At 49.7% G+C, this 12,636-nt stretch overlaps 1 pseudogene; it reads right to left on the bottom strand.

Moving 5' to 3' along the window:
* Positions 1-1,021: 1,021 nt before the first annotated feature.
* On the bottom strand, positions 1,022-11,762 carry LOC123330763 (annotated as a pseudogene).
* Between the last annotated feature and the right edge of the window lie 874 nt (positions 11,763-12,636).

The following is a 12,636-nucleotide window of genomic DNA, read 5'->3' as shown; positions in this document are numbered from 1 at the left end:
TCTTCCTGTATCTAGAGTCACACTCTTACAATCTTATAAAGCTACATATTATATGAATCGTTTGGAGGAATCTAGTCACCGTTATTTTTTATCACAGACTCAATCCTAGATCTGTCAAAGAGAAACAAGAATCTTGTAAAATAAGCAGAATACTGGTAATACAGTTACTGACATCAGCCAGGTGCTCAGTAAGCACTGTTACTTCTAAGGAGTTACATGGCTTGCACGAGGGAAATTCATCTTTATGGTGGTCAGGGATTCCTGCCCTTGGGGAGTGTTGGTTAACACATAGTGCAGATGCACAATGCCCACGAGAGGGCAGGGGCGAGGCCAAAGGGCAGGGAAAAATTTTATGTTGGAATTTTTCTTGCCTTGCTTTAATATATGAGTTTTATTTCATTGCTTCTTAAGTTTTTCCTGAGGGCTCCTGGGAGCCCTCCCCCTCCACCTCACCTGCTTCTGGGTGAAGATCACACGCTTCATCCCAGTACAGGAGTGAGGGGCAGCAGTGTTTGGGTGGGGGTCCTTCCTCTCCCCTCCCCTCCCCCACAGCTCTGCTTGCCTGGAGCCCCTCTGGCCCTGGTGACGCCAGGATGCTGGACTCTGAGGCTTTGTGGCTGAGACCGGGAGATTTGTGGGGCCTTCACTGCCACCAATTACTGTAAAGGGTTTTTGGTCTCAATGCAGGGGAGCACATGGGCACCCACACATGTACACACACACACACACACACACGTGTGCTGAGCATGCACACAAGAACATATCTTTCTAGAGAGGCATCCAGGTGCTGTCACGGCCCCTTTAAGAGTTAGGGGAAGGAAGTTGGCACTGGGTGGGGCCCAACATCTTGTGTCACAGGCTGGCTCACACCCATCTGCTCTGGTTCAGGGGTGGGTGGGAGTCAGTGGGAGGGGCTGACTCCAGGTTTGGGTGAGGGTGGAAACTGGCTAGGACTGTTCTGAGCTCTAGGCAAATCTGGGCAATTAGAGTATGCAGTTTGTTTTGCGGGGTTTATATTTTCTTTCATTTTTATGTTGCGGTTAAAAAGGACATTGTAAATGGAGAAGGGAAGAGGGTTTTCTACAATTGACAGCACCAGAAGCTCCAGGAAAAATTTTAAATTATATGTCGTTTATAGATCACATTGTGTCTGAGTCCCAGAGAATCAAGAAGCTGCAGCAGGAAGCAGTCAGCTCACAGAAACTCACATGTGTGTGCCCCTCACACTCGAGCCATGCAGTTTCTTTGACAATGGAAGCAGCAACCCCCACCCTCTACAAAGAAACCTGCCCAAGAGAACTTCAAGAGAAATTTCCCCTTTAAGAACAGAGTCACCCAGTAATTTTTGCCCTCCTGATCAGAAGATAGGAAAAAAAGAAAAGAAAAAAAGTCCCAGGCTAACACACCTTGAGGCTGCAGTGGCCATGCTCTTCTCCCTGCAGAGGCAGGACCTGTGTTTTGATCACTGAGGCAGTACGGCCACGTCGCTGCCCCTCACCAACACTGCAGACAGTTGTCTTAAAGTTTTTGCGTTGCTTCACCAACTCCTACTTTGATTCCCCAGAGAGTAGCTGGGATGGACAGTATCTACCCCTGGCTTCCCCTAAGATGGCCTCTAGGCAGCGGGTGTTCAGTGAGCCCGCAAAAATTCTGGAGCCAATCTCAGGTGGGGCTGGAGCACCCCACCTGGAGCACCAGGTGGGGCCCAGGGCCCAGGGTCTCTGCTTCAAGACTCCTGCCACTGAAAATTATAGACCTCCAGAGATTTTAGTTTAAGTTAAAGGGCAGGTGCCCTGTACACTCCCCTCCCAGGGGAGATGGGGGCCGAATCACACAGAGGGCTGCGTGCTGTGGAGTCAGCACCTTAGGAGGCAGGAGGAGACTGTGGGCAGAGAAGGAAAGAGTCTCAGGTCCTGATGGATCAGAAGAAGGAAGATGGGGAGAGGTGGTCAGGACACAGGAGACGAGAAAATCAAGGATGACCAGAAAAGGGGCAAAAAGCAGAAAATGTAGAAAAGATGAAAGAAGCAAGAGAAAGAAGCAAAACAGGACTTGGGCAACCACACTAAGCAGCAAGGAGACAGAGCAGAAGGAGGGAAGGAAACAGAAAAGAGATTAAGATGAGTGGGCAAGGATGTGAGGAGGGAGAGAGGAGCCAGGAAGAGGGCATCATAGAACACCAGAGCTCGGTGAGGATACCTTTGTGAGCAGAGGATCAGGAGTCCCTGGGCTGGTCCTCAGTCCCTACAGAACCTGGCGGGCCCAGTACCCCAGGTCGGCCACGTAAACCAGCAGGTTTGCGGCTGTCAGGACGGCCACAGCCAGGCGCTGGTCCCAGGCGCACATGTCGTGGGTGAGCTCGTCCCTGCAGTCCCCATCACTGGACCTCTGGGGCTGCCCTCCGAGCTCCTCGCTGAACTGGTAGAGCGGTCAGAGGACCAGAGCACTGACATAGAGGAGGACGAAGAGCAGGGTGAGCACTAGCTGGAAAATGGGATACGGTCTGGGCAGCCTGTATTCCCATTGTCCCAGGTTCAGCAGGATGGCCAGGGCTGCTGGGATGAAGCAGATGGAGTACACGGCCACACACCACTCCAGGGCCAGCTGGTGCATGTATAGGGAGGTGTTGATGATGCAGGCAAAGACGACAAAGGCCATGAAGGTCTCCAGCACCTTCAGCAGGCCTGGCATGGTGAGCACATAGCAGGGGATCTCCTTGAACCCATAGGCGACCCACGTGCAGGCCACATCTATGGCATACAGCACTGATGTGACACAGGAGAAGGCAGAGGCGGCGATTACCCGGTCCCGGTAAGGACCATCAGGCAGAAAGTGGACGCAGGTGATGGAGTAGATGATGGAGGCTGAGAGGCAGAGGAGGGTGGCGTAGCAGGCATAAGTCACGGGAAGTTGAACCAGAAAAACGGAAAGTGGGAATGGAACCCATAGAACTCAACAATGAATACTGTGAGGGTCATGGCGAAACAGAAGCACCAGATGGACGTGGACCAGTTTCCTGCGGCTCCCTGCTCAGTGGCCCTGCTGGCCACCAGGAAGATGGCCACACACATGGAGAACAGCTGCGGCAGGTGGAGGCAGAGGCACATGATGGCCATGACGTCCGGGTCCGGGGATGTCCACCGGGTGGGCTTGGTGCTGTGATGGTCAGGCAGGTCACAGTCCCCAGTACAACAGTGGTCTTCCCTGAGGACCCACCAGAGAAAGGTCCAGCTCTGGAGGTGGAGAGAGTCAGGCGCCTGGAAGAAGTTCAGGGCCCTGTGATGGCTGAGGCTCTGGATCTGTGGAGTTCGAGCCAGTGGCCGAGGCACTCGGGTAACAGCCTGGTGGCTCAGTGGTAAAGCATCCACCTGCCAGTGCAGGGGACACAAGACACGCGGATTTGATCCCTGGGTCAGAAAGATCCCCAGGAGAATGAAATGGCAACCCACTCCAGTCTTCTTACCTGGGAAATCCCACAAACAGGGGAGCCTGGAGGGCAGCAGTCCATGGGGTCTGAGTGACTAAACCATCACCGTGACCACAGCTGCTCCAGGATGATTCTCCCCACCCATCACCCTTGACCTCATCAGGAGACTTGTCTTATCCCAAACCTCCCAGCTGGGCTGGGTTTGGCCTCAAACATGAACCTTTTGTCTCTCTCTGGGGTTGTGTGTGCTGTTATCTATGGAGACACAGTATGGTCCTTGTCTTTAATCCCAACCTTCAAATCTCAACCCTCATTATTTCAAAACTGAAAAGAAATATTTAAAAATCCCAACCGTCAATATTTCAAAATTGAAAACAAATACTTGAAAAATTGCTTTTTTTTAACAAAATCTGACCTGAAGACACATGAGACAAGTTATGATCTTTGTTATTTCACTTGTGACTATTCAAATGTTCAGTTGTAGAAACACTAATGTGTCTGATTACAAGATGCTTTCAGACCCCAGAGGGGTCTGATGTCATAGAGAGTGGATACCATGTCACCTGTCTGAAGCTGAAAAATTCCAAATTCTAAAGAGTATCTGACCCCAAGGGTTTTAGAAAAGGGACTGTGGATTGTGCTGCTAACTCCATTTTACAGATGAGAAAACTAAGGCTTGGTGAATCAAGTGCCTTCCCTAAGGTCAAAAGATTGGAAGTGGGAACCCCATATGGAAATGCCAAAGCTGTGAGTTTGAACACTTTGCTCTACAGCCCACACATCAGGGCCCGTGGATGGGAGCCCAGGACCAAAGCCCTGGGCTCTGGGATGCAGGACATGCCTTCAGGGCCACGACCTCCTTCCACAGCACCTGAAGACACATGTGTCCTGGCCTGTCCTCCCTGCAGCATCACTAGAAGGAGCTGCCGACTGAGGGGACACAGCCCCCACCAGAGGAGGGCAGCTTCAAGGGTGCACAGGGAGGAGCCCTGGGATGAGAGCAAGGCCGTGGGGACATGAGAAGTAGGGACTGATGTGAAGCCCCTCCAGCCATTTTTGCCTTCACATGTGACTCTTCCTCATTGAAGGGAGACCCCAATCCAGCCTGACTCCATGGTGGGGCCACATTGCGGAAGCACAGAATAGATCACAATAGTTGGGCTCCAAAGCTGCCATCCAGGTGGGAGTCTGGAAAAGATCTAGGAGAAGTCCTACCTGAGCAGGATTTTCCTGGCCTGGGAGACTGGTCAGCAGCTTCCAGGGAAGAAGGGATTGGAAATGAACAAGGACGCTCTGTCTGAGGCTGACGTGGAGCCTTTCAGGGCATCTCAGGGACGGGGTGGGGATGGACGGATGATCACCCCCTTTCAAGGGCAGGAGCTGAAAGAGGAGGCCCCTGCAGGACTCCTGGGAGGGGACAGCCCTGAGAATGCACCCGGGACTGGGGTGGGGGCGGGGGGCAGAGTGGAGGTGACTGGGGGGATCCCAGGTTCCCAGGGGCCCTGAGGCAGCCCAGTAGGGGTCTTCTGACCCAGAAGGGATGCAGGCATGGAGCCAACCTTCCCATGGAGGAGGGGCCAGGACTGGAACTGAGACAGGAGAACAAGGGCCTGAAGGGGTTTCAGGGCTGTGACAGGGACACCTTAGGCTGCGTCCATATCTTGGCTACTGTAAACAGTGCTGCAGTGAATATTCAGTTCAGTCATTCAGTCATGTCTGACTTTGCGACCCCATGGACTGCAGCACGCCAGGCTTCCCTGTCCATCACCAACTCCCATCAGCACATCTGCAGTGTGTGTCCATAGAGGGAGGGCAGGTGTCTGGAGCAGAGATGGAGGATGGGGAGCAGGCAGGACACCAGGTGTGAGTGGAGGGTGAAGGGTGTGTCTTAACGGAAAAGGACACAAGAAGGGAGCTGGGGAAGGGAGACCTGGGGCCCCAGCCCGAGGAGTGCGGGCAGCTTGTCTGGGGAGCAGGAATGTTCAGGAGGTGGCGGACGGGGCTGAGTTTGGGCCCCTCTGTAGGGCTTGGGGCACCAGTGACTGAGGACAGGATGTCAGGTCCTAGACTCACTGAAGAGCCCCGTTCTCAACGTGCTGAGCAAGGAGCACTCTAGAAACATCTCTGTCCCTGTTGCTCGGCCCCTGGGGTCCCTGTGGGAACTGCTCCAGCCCCTCTGGGTCTGAGAGCAAGCCTGCAGCGTCCCATCCCCACGCAGCAGATGGGAGCCCCTGAAGGGCACATGTGGCCTCAAGACCTGGATTCTGTGCCTGGCTCTGCCTGGGCCCCAGGCTCATGGGTGAAGCCAGGCCTGCTCCAAACACCTGCTGAGTCCAGGGTGTCAGGGGCCTGGGAGACTCACCCCTGACCCACTTCAGCCCTGGATGTCAGGGTGTGAGCAGGGAAGGCCCAGGTCACCTGGCGCCTGGATTCAGCCTCTAGTCCCCTCTCTGTGCCGTGTGTGCAGTACAGCGTCCTGGGACACAACTCGGTGGAAGACGCCAGGGCAGCCATGGAGCTCCACTGCATCTCCAGGAGATTTCAATTGCAGCCTGAGAATTTTAGTTGCAGTGTGTGGGATCTAGTTTCCTGACCAGGGATTGAAACTGGGCCCCTGCGTTGGGTGTGTGGCGTCTTAGTCCCTGGACCACCAGGGAAGTCCTTACCTCTTATCTTTACATTTCATAGGAAGGAGTCAGTAAAAAATATTCCAAAGAAGAAAAGAAATAAGCACCAATATAAGCATGCTGTATTGAAATATAGCAGTGACAACCATAAAAGAGAACTAAGTGAGCTGAAAGTGCCTACATTTGGGTAGCAATTGTTAAGGACGGGGCATTTGGCCTGGAGAACAATTGTTTTCTATTATAAGCTTTGGTACATTATTTACTTAAAAAATTATTTGGGTGTTATTTTTAGAAGAACTTAAAGTGCAATGGGGCAGATAGGTAAATTGGATTGGAAAGAGAGACACAGGGAGCTTCACCTTTGTAAGGTGACAGGTACACAAGTGATATATTATTTATATGCTTCTGAATATCTAAAATATTTTATAATTATTAAACAGCATCAGTAAAGTGATGCTGTTCAGAGAGGGTAACTGAAGGTCCAGGGTTGTGGAGTGTAGGATACAGGGCAGAGCGAAAAATACAGAAGTCAATCATGGACAGAAGGAGGGACAGTTATGACCACGCCAAAAGAAGAGGAGTTAGAAAAGGTGGAGATACAGAGATATTTTGAATTATAGTTGGGAGAAGTTGAGAAATTACAAACCCCGCTGCAGGCATACAGCTGTAGTTCTGGGTTTCAGCAGAAGATAGGAGAGTTATGGGAATATACTATAGGAAGTCCCCTACATATGAAGCTTTATGTTGTGAACTCAAAGATACGAATGCACATTTACAAAAGTTCGTTCATTGCCTGGTGTACAGCGTCACCTGCTTGCATCCTCTCAAGGGCCTGTGCTTTTGTGTACTTTACCGCATAGTATTGCACAGGGTGCAGTAGTGGTGTTGCTGGTGGTTTAGTGGCTAAGTCATGTCAGACTCTGGCGACCCCAGGGACTGTAGTCTGCCAGACTCCTCTGTCCATGGGATTTCCCAGGCAAGAATACTGAAGTGGGTTGCCATTTCCTCCTCCAGGGGATTTACCCGACCCAGGGATAGAATCTGAGTCTCCAGCATTGCAGGTGGATTCTTTGTTGCTGAGCTCCCAGGGAAACCCAAGGTACAGTAGTACATTATCTTTATTTCAAGTCCAGGATGTCCAGAAGCAAGCGTAAAACGCAGCAAAGATGTAGCTGGTACTTGACTGTTCAGTCGATGCCAGCCTCTCTAATACCATCCGTCTTACTGAACTTTTCAAGTTTTACAGTACTTTTCAAGATACTGTACTGTAAGATTAAAAAGGTTTATTTTTATGTTTGCTTTTTATGTATGATTATGTGGCAAGTATTATAAACCTGTTACCGTACAGTACTATATAGCCGATTGTGTTAGTTGGGTACCTAGGCTAACTTCGTTGGACTCACGAAAAAATTGGACTTACAAATGTGCTCTCAGAACAAAATTCATTTATATGCAGGGGACTTACTGTAGTCTCCTAGGGCTGGTGAAACAAGGTACCATAACCTCGATGGCTTAAAATAGCAGAAAGTTATTCTTTCACCGTTCAGGAGGCTAGATATCTGAACTCAAGGTATCAGCAGGGTCACACTCCTCTGGAAAACCTGAGGAAGAATCTATTCCTTGTCCTTCCAGCTGCTGGTAGCTGCTGGTCTTCCGTAGTGTTCCAGGGCTTCTGGCAACATCACTCCTATCTCTGCCTCTGTCTTCACACCACCTTCTCCTCCGTGTGTGTTGGGCTATGACCTCCTTCTTTATTGGCCACACCTTGAGGCATGCCGGATCTTCCTCGCCAATCAGGGATTGAACCCGCGCCTCCTGAAGTGGACACGCAGAGCCTTAACCACTGGACCACCAGGGACAGTCCTACATCTCTTTGATAAGGACACTTATTATCGCATTCAGGGCTCACCCAGAAATCCAGGATTAGCTTCTTAGCTCAAGATTTTTATCTTAATCAGATCTGCAATGTTCTTTCCCCCAAATAAAGTAACTTTCACAAGGTACAGGAATTTGACATGGAAATCTCTCTGGAGAATTTTTTTTTTTTCAGCCTACAAGAGGGACTTACAGGATTTAAGGAAACAGTATATTTTCTCACTATTCACCAGTAGATGGGGACTTTCAGTAATCAACAAAAACAGGAAAGAAATTGCTGAATAAATCTGAAAGTGAAACTGACTTGAATCAACAAGCATGAATTTCTTAGTGGACTTGTTCAGCAAAGTTGATAGGCTCCATTTTGTGTGAATAAACCTCTCAGTTTCTGTAATTCCCTTATCCCTTCATTTGGCCAGAAACTTGGAACATTTGTGTAGATTATGAAAATTTCACATGTGGCAGGGAATAAAGCAATGTAGAGAAGATTCTTCGGGTAAATGTAAATCAACTAAAGCCTGGGTTACAAATTTAAATTTTGACAAATAGAATTGAAGGTCACAATCATCATCTGGGATAAGGAAATATGTTATGAATATTGATAAAATGAAGATAGATGAAGAAGATATGACAAACACAAACATATATGCATCTGACAACATAGCCTCGGAACATATGCAGCAGGGCAGCCCAGGAGACCGTTCCACAATGATGGAAGAGTCCAATACCTGCCCTGTCCAACACAGTGCATCTGCAGTCGCTCAGTCGTGTCTGACTCTTTGCGACCCTTTGGACTGTATCCCTCCAGGCCTCTGTCCATGGAATTTTTCAGGCAAGAACACTGGAGTGGGTTGCCATTTCCTCCTCCAGTGCCATATAGAAACTGCTAACAACATGTGGGAATAGGTACTGAAATGTTGCTGGTAGGACTGAGGGGTTGAATTTTTAATTCTGCTTAATTTTAATTAATTAAAAGTGAAGTAGCAAACATATCTACTGGCTGCTACTAATATATTGAACAATGTGGATAAAACAAGAACTGAAGAACTGTGAGGCGACATCATACAGCAGTGACAATATCTGGGAATATCAGTGTGCTCCGCTCAGAACTGGGTTTATGAAGGAAACAAGAAGGGTGACTCTGAGGTGGTAGCCACTGGTCTCACCACAGTAATAACTTTTACCGTCTTCTTTCTCTTCTCCTGTTTTGACTTGAAAAGAGTTGAATGTTCACACTATTCAATAACATATTCTTTATTTACTAGCAGATTTCATCCACTGTCATTATGATTCATGCTTTGTCATGTTTTGGGCTTTAAAAAATATTTTCCCCTTTGGACCTTGGATCAGTATTTGGATGTTCCATTGGGTTGCAGTTAACCTATAGTAAATGTCCTTCTGCAAACTTATCATGTAGGTTCCCTTGACCGTTGCCTCATGTCCACTATGACCCTATCTCTCCTTCCCCTCACCGACGCTAGCTGGCCCAGGAGAAACCTGTATTTACAGTCTTTACATCTCTTTCTCAGTCTCAAATGCACTGGCTTCTGTCCTGAGGCTCTCAAAGATTTTCAAATACTCACATCCAATGAACACTTTTCAGTGCTGATCCCACATGAACTCTGCTAACCTCAGCAGCATGTAACCATGTTGACCACATCCTCCTGACACTCTCTTCTCTACTATTATTTGAATGACAGGAGCCTCTTGATCTTTTCCTCTTGATCCTGCCTACTTCTTGGCAGATTCTTCCTCTGCCTGCTGCTTAAATACCAGTGTTTTCTCAGTTCTCCCTTCTCAACCATCTCTGCTTCTCACTCTGCCTAGTCTTTCTGGGAAATTGTACTCATGTCGGTAACTTCAATTATTCCTTTAGGAGATGACACTGCGTGCGTGCTAAGTCAGTTAAGTCGTGTCTGACTCTGCAACCCTACAGATGGTAGCCCACCAGGCTCCTCTGTCCATCGGATTCTCCAGGCGAGGATACTGCAGTGGGTTGCCATGCATCTCCAGGGCATCTTTCCTACCCAGGGATTGAACCTGCGTCTGTTTCGTCTACCTGCATTGGCAGGCAGGTTCTTTACCACAAGCGTCACCTGGGAAGCCTCATGATTCATTAGCCTCTTCTTAAACTCCTAACCTGTCCAGCTGGACTATCCTCAGGAACTTCACAGTCAGCCTGTCACACAATTCTGATCTCAGTGAGGCAGCAGTGAGAAGTGGTGTGAAGTGAGATCTTAATTCCCTGCCCAGGAATTGAACCTGAGTAGCCTGGCTTCCCAGTGGTAAAGAATCCACCTGCCAGTGCAGGAGATGAAAGCGACACTGGTTCGATCCCCTGGAAGTTCCCCTGAAGCAGACAATGGCAACCCACTCCAGTATTCTTGCCTGGAAAATCTCATGGGCAGAGGAGCCTGGCAGCTACAATCCATGGGGTTGCAAAGAGTTGGACGTGTCTAAGCAACTGAACACACACACACACACACACACACACACACACAGCCTGGATGAAAGCCAGGAATCCTAGCCACCAGAACAGTAAGGGCTAGAGGCTAAAAGCTATTTTCCCCTGGCTCTTGCCCGGAGTGAAAAATGCATTTCTCATAGAAGCAAAAATCTTAAATGCAGGTACAAAGTTTATTATCGGAGACACAGAAGAGCAAGAAGTGGAAGAGGACGCTGAGAAACTGTTAGTTTAGCTAAGACAGAAGCAAGGCAGAGATGAACGCTCGGAGAGAAAGGGTGTCGGCGTGCCCCTTAGAGAAGAGGATCAGAGGAAAGAGGCAGTTCAATCAGTTCTTTAGGGCAGGTCTTTGTCTTCCCTCTGGCCAGACATCCTGCTTTGACCCCTGGCTGATTTGTCTCAGAACCTTGCCCCTAGGTGTGCACACACCTCTCAACCAAGAGGGGTCTTGATAAAAAGGCTTCTCGGAGAAGCAAGACTCTTTATGGCCTGGCACCGTCCCCTGACTTTTGGCCCCCAAGGAACCTTTCTGCGCGTGTGTAGTGTCTCTTGCCCAAAGTGGGGGAATATCTCTTGATCCTTTACTCGAACAAGGTTTAGCCCCTCTCTGGTCCTGCCATGACTATTATTTTCAGGTGTCCACCGGAGACAAAGCTGCTTTTCTGTTTCTGTTGTTACTCCCATTTCAGAAAGCAAACAGGAGGCTGAGGGTAAATGCCAGCCTGGAGCCCACCTAACGCCCGTCTCAGGAAATGCAAACAGGAGGCCGGTTGTAAGTGTTCAGCCTGAAGTTCAACTTGTTCTTGTCCTTAAGAAAACCGGAGACCAGTCATAAATGCCTATCTCTCTCCTGCCTCAGCAGGAAAATAAAGGGGAGAAGAGTGAGATGATCAGACTTCCAGCCACGACATGCGTGAGGGGCTAACCTCTCTCTCTCTGAGCAGTCTCCAGTCAGGCGGAGCCCATGGAGCACCGTCTGCATGGTGTGCGGTGAGCCTCTCCCACTTTCTCTTAATCACCTGTTAAGGTGAGCGGTTGCTGGCCGGAGGGAGCGGGTCTCATGATTGAGAGGAGCTGAGGCAGCTGTAGTTGCTTGATATCCACAGGACAGAGAGGGGAGCCAGCAGAGAGAAAAGTGGAGAGATCTCAAAAGAGGGAAAGGGAAAGGGGAGGGGGGGAGAGTTGCCTGAATGAGGGGACTGAAGGCCGCCAGGGCCAGGGACAGACTTACCAAACTCAGTGATGTTGACACAGGAGGGTCAGACAGCCACTTGTCACCCACAGGGAAGCTGCTTTCGGTGGTCTACGAGGTGCCAAATCTTCTCCCCAGAAGGGGACAAACGCCCCATGTTGGGCACCACAAAATAGATACCAACCAGGATTCTTGGCCCCCTCAATCAATGGAGACTGATTAGAGGCCAGACAAGAAATTCAGGCAAGACTTTACTGGGGCCCCTGTAGAAACAGGGGGAAGTGAGAACAAGTAACAGATTCCTTTGCTCGCTCCATGAGGCAGAGAAGGTGGGGAACGCTTGCTTCTGATATGCGGTGAGGGTAGGGGTGTGTCCAGGGGTCAGGATGGAGGGGTGGCAGAGGTGGTTTGCCCACCCCTTGGGTGGTGGTGTGTGCAGGGGGCATGCTCAATACCCTGCTTTTCTCTCAAGTCCTTCTTTTTGCTCCAGGCTCTTCAGAAGTGGCAGTTGGGTTTTTCTTTTTTATTTTTTGGTCTCTTTGTATCTTTGTCTGGAGTTGGCCCCAAGTGCACAAGCACAAATTTCTTTGCATTTTGTTGCTGGAGGAGACATGTGTCCATGTACAAGCATTGCAGCAAAGGGTCTCAGGTCCCAGTCTGTTTCATACTCAGGAGGGATGTGACCAATAAATAGGACCCAGCAGCCAAAAGGAAACAAACAGAGAGGGTGGACAGAGGGGAGGGAGCCAGCTGCCATTTCCACGTCTGAGTCTCCAAGACCGACAAGTCCAGGGGCTGTGGCAGGGCTGGGAGGGGAAGGAAAGAGAAAAGAGCATGAGATGAATGGGGAAGGATGTGAGAGGAGAGAGGAAGCCAGGAAGTGGGTGTTAGGGGATGTCAGAAATTGGTGGAGAAACTGCAGTGAAGAGAATTAAGTGTCCCCGGGCTAGCCTTGTGTTAAAGTGAAGGTGTTAGTGGCTCAGTTGTGCCTGACTGTTTGCGAGCCCATGGACTGGAGCCTGCTAGGCTCCTTTGTCTGTTGGATTTCCTA

This window comes from Bubalus bubalis, chromosome 20 (genome assembly GCF_019923935.1).
Source record: "Bubalus bubalis isolate 160015118507 breed Murrah chromosome 20, NDDB_SH_1, whole genome shotgun sequence".
NCBI classification, from domain to species: domain Eukaryota; kingdom Metazoa; phylum Chordata; class Mammalia; order Artiodactyla; family Bovidae; genus Bubalus; species Bubalus bubalis.
The sequence above is the reverse complement of the archived record's forward strand: the minus strand, read 5'-3'. Positions and strand labels throughout refer to the sequence as shown.